Below are 10,446 nucleotides of genomic sequence, written 5' to 3'. Positions count from 1 at the left end.
ACAGTTACTAAACTTATTAAGGGATGAAGACGTTATAAAAAACTTGAATTTAAGGATCAGACCACAGACAGGCACATTTAAAGATATTTATGATGAAAAGCTGTATAAGGAATTTCTAGATGGTGAGCTCCTTAAAGGAGCTAATAGTCTAAGTTTATCAACAACCATCTTCAGGTGCGTTATATCCGTTGCAAATGACACTCAATGAGTTGTCCCCCCGCCAACGAAAAGACAACATCATGCTTGTTGGTCTCTGGTTTGGAAAAAGAAATCCCCCTATTTAATCCTTTTTTTAGCATCTTTGTCAAGAACTAAATGATCTTGCAACAACTGGTATACAATGGACTAAAAATGAAGTGCCTGTTACTTCAAAGGTATTTCTGCTATTAAGTCCATGTGATAGCATTGCCGGACCCACGCTTCAGAACTTGAACCAATTTAATGGTGAATTTGGAAGTTCCTGGTGTGTAAATCCGAGAGTGAGAGTTGAAAAGGGAAGAGGTTGGGTCAGAGCATACGATTTCAATGATATTATTGCCGACAAAAGAAAAATGACTAAGATGATTGAGTATGCTACTCGTGCATTAAGAAATGATAGTATATGGAGTAAAAGGCCCGTCTCCATTAATGAACATTACATGTTTTGATTATGTGGATGGCCTTCCACCAGATTACCTGCATGCCGTGTACCATGGTGTAACTAAACAGATTACTAACCTGTGGTTAGATCCTACCAACCACGGAGAACCGTTTTATATTGGGATTCAAAGTGACATGATTGATCAAAAGCTTAGTAAAATACACTCAACTGCAGAGATTACAAGAATATCTAGTTCTCTAAAGTGTCGCTCAGATTGGAAGGCGTACGAATGGAGGGGTTGGCTCCGTTTCTACAGCCTTCCAGTCTCATAAGGAATCTTACCGGGACGATTCCTCAATCACTTCATGCTGTTTGTTGATTCTATATTTAGGCTGAACATAAACTCAATTGAAAAAGAGGATATTAGAATCGCTCATGTCACACTCAGCAAATTTGTTAGGCAATTCAAAACCATGTACGGTTTGCAATATATGTCTTTTAATCTGCATCAATTATTACATATTTCCCATGCAGTCAAACACTGGGGGAATTTGTGGACATTTTCAACAATATGGCTTGAAGGAAATATTGCATTTCTTAAAAAACTATTTAATGGCACTAGAGCAGTACGGTATCTAGCCAAATAGCTAGGATATTTCACATTTTGAAAGGGATTAGATGGAAATCTACCAGAAGATGTAGAATGGTATTTAAACAGAGTATTAGATGGACAGATACATGTAAAGAAAGGCATAGCGTTAGATGGTATCCACTTGACCTTACAGGAAAAATATGCTGCCGAAAGACATGTAAGCACTATAGTTAATGAAGCTGCCCAGATTTACAAGTGTATTTGTAAAAGCACTGTCTTCCATAGTTTGAAATACCGTGTAACTAAACGTGTTAACTATATTGTACACTAATCAATGGTGAAACCGCAATAATTGAGAATTTTGCAATATTGCAAACAATGGCCCATCATAAGCCAGTTATGTTTGTACGATATCTTTAAATAAAAGACACCAGAGTTGCCATTAGATATGGAGACTGGTGCAAGTGCTTCTCATATCAAATATGTAAGACAATATGAGGATATAATCCGAGCGTTGGATGTTACTAGTGCTATTGGCAAGTATATTTGTATTAGGAATGGCTTAGATATCATAGATAAAATAGTATTTCAAATTCCGAACTTGATTGAAAGGGATTGAGGAGAGGATGGTCTGGCATTTCGTATGTTAAAGTGGACCTCTTTATACCAGAATATGGTACATTTTATCCCCTTATCAGTATATTATACATTATAATTGCTTTTTATTTATAAGGTGTACTGCCGAAATACAAACTAATGAAATATAATAATATCAGTGTGTAAAACACTCGTTTCTAAATGTTCATTGCAGATTTTCCAATAAATATGCAACTTTTATAAAATGAGAAATTAGCCATGCTACTAATGTGCTTAAATTTGTGGCAATAAAAATGGATTGATATAATCATTCGTATCTTGTAGTGTATTTCTAAAGTTTTGTGTTGCCGAATAGTAGGTGAATTATTCATATGAATAATATACTTGGTCCTAGCCATGTGTGGTTATAATACTAACAGTTTCGTACTCTCGTTTTTTATTCCGTTTGCCAAGTTGCCAAGTATTCCGTGTAAAAACACACCGTTGTGAATTTCACAATTGTCTTTCCTGTGTAAAAACACAGTGTGGTCACAGTGTTTTCACACCGTTAACTACCGGTACTATGTAAATTTTACACTGTGTTTCCTGTGTAAGAACACTGTGGTCACACTGTGTTCACAATGTGGACTACTATGTGAAGTTTACACTGAGTGTCCTGTATAAAACACACCGTGGCCACAGTGTGTTTACACTGTGGACTAATATATGAATTTCACACTGTGTTTCCTGTATAAAACACACTATGGCCACCGTGCGTTTACACTGTGGACTACTATGTGAATTTCACACAGTGTTTCCTGTGTAAAAAACACTGTAGTCACAGTGTGTTCACACTCTGAACTACTATGTGAATTTCACACTGTTTCTTGTGTAAAACACACTGTGATCACAATGTGGATCACTATGTGAATTGCTTACTGTGCTTTCCACATATAAACACACTATGTGTCACAGTGTTTACAAAGTAAATTTCACATTTGTTCCTTTGTTAAAAACACACTGTTGTCACAGTGTGTTCACACACTGTGAGCTGCATATGAATTTCACACTGTGACTCCTGTGTTTAAAAAACACTGTGTTCACAGTGTGTTTACACTGTGGACTACGATTTGAATTTCACACTGTGTTTCCTGTGTAAAACACACTGTGGTCACATTGTGTTCACACTGCGAGCTGCATTTGAATTTCACACTGTGTTTCCTGTGTTTAAAACATACTGTGTTCACAGTGTGTTCACTCTGGGAATTTCACACTAGGTCACACTGTAGTCACAGTGTGCTCACACTACTATGTGAATTTCACACTGTTTCTTGTGTAGAAACACACTGTGGTCACACGGTGTTCACACTGTGAACTACTATTTGAATTTCACACTGTGTTTCCTGTGTAACAACACATTGTGAACACAGTGTGTGCACACTGTGGATCTCTATGTCGAATTTCTCACTGTGTTTTCCATGTATAAACACACTTTTGTCACAGTGTGTCCATACTGTGGACTACATGTGAATTTTCACACTGTGTACCTTGTGATCACAGTGTGTACACACTGTGATCACAGTGTGTACACACTGTTATCACAGTGTGTACACACTGTGGCTGGATTATTTGAATTTTGTACACTGTTTTTCTATCCAAAAACGGCGGACACAGTGTGTCCACACGGTGTGACTACAGTGTGCACCGTGTGTACACAGTGTTGACACAGTGTGCACTCTGTGTACAATCTGTGGCATTTTTCTAAGGGTATACGGTTACCTATATAAATGCAGTTGAAACCACCCCCATCTCGAGTGAGGAGATCAAAAGAGAAACCATCAAAGACAAAACCTTGTCCAGAGTGAAGAGTTATCTAATAGATTGTTAGGTTGAAAACCAACAGGATGAATATTTGAAATCTTACCTTAATAGGAAGAATGAGTTAACAATTAAAAATGGATGTCTTCTTTGGGGAGCGCGAGTAATAGTCCCGCCTAAATTGCGTAAGCGTGTGTTAGAACAGTTGCATGTTGGACACATCGGGATTGTTAAAATTAAGTATGTATGGTGGCCCAAGTTAGACGCGCAAATTGAAGAGGTTGCAAAGCTTGCCAATTTATTAATAAAAACCACCTACTACCCCTTTGCATCCCTGGTTGCCAGCAACCAGACAGTGGGGAGCGCATTCACATTGATTTTGAAGGTCCGATTGACGGATTAATGTATTTGATAGTAGTAGATGCTTACTCAAAGTGACCGGAGATAATCAGCATGAAAAGCACTACTTCAGAAAAGACTAGTAATGCACTGCGTGTTTAGTCAAAAACGGTCCCCAGTTCACTTCATATGAATTTCAACTGTTCATGCAAAGAAATGTTATTAAACACAAAAGGTCACTACCATCCTGCCACAAATGGTTTGGCTGAAAGATTTGTGGGTACAATGAAAAAAGGGTTAAGTTAAAGGCAGCAAGAAATGAAAAGGGTAGCGCCCAAATAAGGCTTAGCTTAATAGATTTCTATTAGCCTATCGTAATGCCGAACACGCATTAACAAGGGAAACTCTATAAAAAATTTTTACGGGAAGTCCACTAAGGACGAGGCTGGATATACCTAAACCTAATATATAAAAAACTGTTTGAAAACAGGTACATAAGAACATGCAAAAGCATAGTTCTAGGACGTTGCGTTCTTTTGAAGTTAAAGAGAAAGTCTATGCTCGGAATTACATGGGTAAAGAAAAATGGGTTCCGGGATTGGTTATTGAAAAGCTAGATGCACTGCATTATAGAATACATGTTGGGTGTGTGTAGTTTGGAAAAGACATCAGATCAGTTAAGTGGTAGAGAAGGAGATGTGAAGACGAGCTTGAGTGTGGAAGTAGTATAAATGTTAAGCTAGAAACTGATCGTGCTCCAAATGTGCCAATTGCAGTACGTAGATCTGGAAGAGTGTGCCGAGCTCCAGAAAGATTGATTGAGCATTTAGTCCGGGGGCTTATGTCATCTCGTGGGAATTTAGTGATCATTTTGGTTTTTTTTAAATTATATACTTTGAAGTATGCTGAATCGAATAAAATGAGTCGCCATTTTTTTTACGCTCATCTTCATATGCAAATTAGCTGAAATATGCAAAATAGGTCTGAAAATGTAGGGTACTTATATCTTGGTAACCAAATGTCGTAGAAAGTTGCTTCTGTCTTAAAGTTGTTCAGAACATGCATGTTTCTATTTACCATAATGGAACATTTTCTTCAAAAAAAGAAAGAAAAAGTTATGTATTTTTATGATATATTAGAAGACACTAAAATCGATTAAATAAGCCTTTGAAATGTTCGTAATTTCCGGGGTTTCAACCCTGAAACAATTCCAGAAACTTTAAGCGACACCCGGCCACGCCCACTTACGCTCTCGTTGCCCACCCCTTCGGAGACATCGTACCCCCATCCGCCAAATCCTGCCGCTACCGGTCCCGTTCAGAAATAAAATTTATTCACTTAGTTTTGTATTTATGCTCTTACTTCGTCATGAACGGAAGAAAACTGTTCGAAATAGCATATACCACCAGTTGGCATTACTGCAAATTGCCTAGTAACAGTGAATTAGAGAGTGAGAAACGTTACCACACAAGTTAGGGTGAATAGAAACATGCATGTTCTGAACAACTTTAAGAAAGAAGCAACTTTCTACGACATGTGGTTACCAAGATATAAGTACCCTACATTTTCAGACCTAATTTGCATATTTCAGGTAATTTGCATAATATGAAGATGAGCGTATTATTCGATTCAGCATACTTCAAAGTATATATTTCATCCAAAAACTAAAATGATCACAAAAATCCCACAGAAGCCTATTTTTTTGGACATATGCCCCCGGACTAATTGTTGAATGTTTTTAAGTAGTTTTATTAGTTAAAGTTTTTAAGGTGTTTTCGAAATTGAAAAGATTGTCGTACAACAAATCACGTTTCAGAAACAATTGTATTGTATTGCCTTATCTTTAATGATGATAATACATATCGACAGTTTACATATATTATTTTCTAAGAATATCCAGTGTTATAATTTTATGTTGTTAAAGGTTTATATTAAAATAATTATTCTCTAGAATCAATCAGACAGTATAGACCTATCCAAGAAGAATGGCGCCCTCTGTTGTCGACGCCATTCAGGCCCGTAGCCAGGTCATTTCAAGGGGGGTTCTCTGGGCGTGGGGTCCAGGACACGGAATAAGGGCCCTGGTGGGGTCGGGGCGGAGCTCCCGAAGCCAGAGCAGTTTTTGTGTTTAATGGGTCTATATTGTGTTATAAAAGCAGTTATGTTTTTAAAAAAGATCTATGTAATAAAAGGTGGTAATATAATAAAATTTGAAAATATTTTCTGAGAATTGGCATGTTTTAATCACACCGAAAGACAAAAAAAAAACCTCATCGCATAATCAATATCAATACACTCAACACATTTATTATTATAAAACAAAACAAGCTATTATATAGGCCTATAAAGTAATTTACAAAGATTTACTACAACTGACAGGGCCATCGTTAAATTAAGTCAGAGTCCAAAATATTGCATCATATTGAAAACGTCATCTGACATCATGGGAACCTAAACTTTAATTACAATTATTTGTTTACTAGACATATTCGAAATTATTGTTTTAAGACTTAACCTAATACAAACTGCTGATTAATAATAGCTGAGATTTGATGCACATTTCAGAATTAATAATCGTTTTTAGTATCTTACTGAATATTTATTGTCCACCAAATGAAATATGAATTATTTATGAATGTTTAGAAATACAATTTCTACAATATTAATCTTGTTTTTATATAGATAAATGTTCGATAAATACTATCTTTCATAAAACAAACGAAATTCAGCGCGTCTATTTTCATTCCAATTCAATGGCGTTTGTAAACATGTGCATTGACGCCATCGTCGAATCCCTGGACTTTCGACGGCAAAGCTGGCCTGCCTGGTCCCAGGCCAACCAATAATAATTAACAAAATGTATTATTTCTTTTAAATATAGGCCTATGGCGAATCCTGTACATGCACTTCAACTTTTACAACAAAAGCCTAGGCCTAGTAGTACTACCTACTGTACTTAAGCCTAGGCCTACACTAGTTTGATGTCGTCGGGGTATAATTCTGTCTCTAAATGCAGCGCGTGACCACTAGGGAAAATAAAAATTCAAGATTGGGTCTAAAAAATCCCAAGATTGCTTTTAAAAACTCAAGATTCGTAAAATATTAGTATATAAACTTCATTTAAAAATCCTTCATTTTAAAGCTTTTTCAATGAATCATATTCTGTACTGTATAAGCCTTAACGAAGTGTCTGATTTTCGAGACCAGAAACTCGTTCGCTTTGGGCCATACTATTAAACATTTAGAAAAACTATTACTCTGTGCGTCCGTGGAAAATCCTTTTTGGTGATTAAAACGTGATATCCTTTCCTCTGGCATTGTATGTTAGGCCAAGAGTTTGAAGTTTGTGCGCAATTTCACCCATTCGATGTTAACAAAGTCAGTACTTCACACAGATATTAGGCCTACCGGGCCTTATTATATAAAAGGGCATAATCGATCTTTACAGAGTGTCTAATTGATCTCTCAATTTTATACCAGAGGGGCCTATAGTATTGCATAGGAGTATTAAACAATAAGAAAAATTGGGAAAACAGTTTCCTTTGAAATTTACTTAAGCGAGCGTATATGAAACCGGGTCTATAGCAACTATAATTTGATACTACGTCTAGAAGTGTTAGAGATACGGACCTATTATTAAAAACTGTTGAATTCTAAATGATTACAAGATGACCAAGCATATGAATGAATCAGTCTAAAATTATATTCAAAGAAAATTACACTGTACAGCTAACCGCTAATGTTTGTTTTGCATGTTTATTACACACCGTCACTCACAAATGTATGTAAAAATTGGTCGTAAAATATGATAACAAGTTGACCATTAAAATCTATTGTAAATATTTATTTAAATCCGTACACCGATTTTGTTTCAAGTTGTTTGTTTTCAATATTATAGCTGTTTCTTTACGATGACAATGTTTTGAAATCGTACTGTATAACACTCCAAAATTTGTTTTATGGGAAAACAACAGAAGGCTCTACATTTTTACAAGTTGACGATCAGTTACGATCACTATTCAGGCAGAGAGCAGCGGTTTCGTTTACCGGTTGGTACATTTCTTACAAACATTCAGCCAAAGGCCAGTGAAAGTTTTTATCGACGTTTGCCATGATCCTTATGTGAGCTATCGTAAAGTCATGGTTTGCCGGAGATTTAAATCTCCAAACTTCTGAAGCTGAGATATTCTATGAATGTAGGCTTGTATTGTAGGCTACAATTTAAAAACGGGTGACCAAATAATAAATTAGGTGCTAAATTTTGATTTAATACTGGGTAAGTTAAAAACAGACATTCCGTCCGAGTGGGACTCATTCAAAAATTCGAGGGGTTTCGCCAGAAAACAGGGGGATTCGCTAGAAAAGGGGGGTTCGCCCGAACCATAAAACCCCCCTGGCTACGGGCCTGTCATTACTGGGCAGTCCCTAATCCCCTAAATGGCAATGCGGTGTGATGATGTGTTTATAAACAAAGTACCATTATTGAGAAATCCAGCTTTTTATCTTGCAGCTGAGTAATGCCGTCACAGTCGAACCAAAAAGTTTATCGAAGTTAAAAGATAAGTATATTATTATGTGTATTTAAAACAGAATAAAGATGCGACTTAGAAACGTCTGCTCTCTGATCTGTACTGAAGGAGGATCTAGGCTAGGCCTACTTACTTTTGGCAGGTCCAATGCGATTTGTCAAGCGCTTCGGTGAATTATCCGCGCAGCAGATAACCAGTTTATTTGGGCCTAGCTTAGAAGATTGCTCACTCAGTGTGTCCGTAGGCTACTGGATAACATGACAACGACGTCTGTTTCCTATGTAGGCTATCTGCTAATTTGTCATCTGCTATTATTTTAAACAGACCATAAAAATGATATAAATATTATTTAATAAACGCTATTATTACCCCTAAGGCCTAGTATTACTACTAGCCGAGTCTTAGGCCAACTACAACGCTCTAAACCAAGGCCATGCTATATCTTAGTATTTAGCCCAACAATTTTGGTGAAATGTTTTAAACGTAATTTTGAAGTAGGCCTATGTGGAAAGATGATATTCAAGAATGGCCGAGACTGAATTTCAAAGGCAAGAATTTGACTTTAAAATGTGGACCTCCCTATATGTCAACATGCATCTTCTTGATTTTGTATTTATTATCACACTACACATTGCATTAGGCCAATGTTAATGATAAACATTTTTTTTCCAGTTATGTCAACTATTTCATTAATACACAAGCTTGTGATGAACAACCAAATGCAAACTATCGAGGCACAGTGGAAGACCGAAATTACCCGAGTTCTGGAGGGATTTGCATGATTGAGTATAAGTTTGATGGAAATACAATCTAAAGGCAGTGTACACTGCTCACAGGCTATTAGCAACTATCACAATGTTAAAATAACTGTTAAACACACAGAGATCCCAAGTTTGAAAACCAAAAAATAGGGAGATTTTTTTCATGAAGCGATCGCCTCCTGTAGCGACGCACTGTGACGCCTTACAACGCGCTGTGCAACATGAAAGTATTACACAGAATGAAGAAAACACGTGCGTAACTAGCCCTAAGGCCGCAGAGTCACGACCACCACTACACACAGACGCCCACACAACACAACACCATACAGCAGTACATACCCTGCAGTGCAGATAGAGCCTAGGCCTAAGCCCTACATGTATTTCGGGATCGATATTAAAATAAACTTCATTTTTCGGAAAACTGCTTAGTACCAAAACCTATTAACTATAATTTTGTTAGTATTGTTATTAAAGAACTGAAGCTTACTTGAAAGAAAAAGTATTTTTTATGCACCGATTCTGTTCCAAATCTTCGCGGCGAAAACTTGGGCCCCATCCATGTGATTTCTGATTTCGTTAATTTGTTGAAATTTATTTACTCAACTGACAGCCATCTCATTGAATGAGGTCGGCGCTGGATGCAAAAGATCGTAACATGGAGGATAAACAAAGCGGTTCTACCACGCCTGCCTTGCCCTGGAGTTGTTATTTTGATAAACAACTTAAATAACAACTCCCTGGCCTTGTTTATGACATTTTATGGCTGAGCGAGCGCCATAGTATATTGGCTTAAGATAAGATTGGCTTAAGATAAGAATTTTTGTTTCATTGCTCTATGACATCGTGGAAATCACATTTTTCGTGAAATTTTCGGGATATTTTTAAAAATCGGGAGATATTAATAAAAATCGGGAGGGCGGGAGACGGCTTCAAAAATCGGGAGAACCCGCGATTTTCGGGAGAATTGGGATCTCTGAACACACAACAATTACTGGATAAAATTTGATTGTATTGCCTCTGAAATCCACTCTTAAGGTAAATGCTGTAGCCATTTTGCAAGACTATCCTTTAATATATGAACTGCATGTGTACATCAGTACGCACACTGATACTCATCGCAGCTCTTCGCTATTCAATAAAGATAGAAAATTGATTGTTTTTGATGAAGTTTAAGTAGGCCTTTCCTACTGTACATGGTAGATATTTTAACAGAATTAGTGTAAATGTATTGTAAACATTATTAAAATATTG

The sequence above is a fragment of the Anneissia japonica genome, unplaced genomic scaffold (genome assembly GCF_011630105.1).
Source record: "Anneissia japonica isolate Jap-2015-1 unplaced genomic scaffold, ASM1163010v1 scaffold310_len583560_cov164, whole genome shotgun sequence".
Lineage (NCBI taxonomy): Eukaryota > Metazoa > Echinodermata > Crinoidea > Comatulida > Comatulidae > Anneissia > Anneissia japonica.
The sequence above is the reverse complement of the archived record's forward strand: the minus strand, read 5'-3'. Positions refer to the sequence as shown.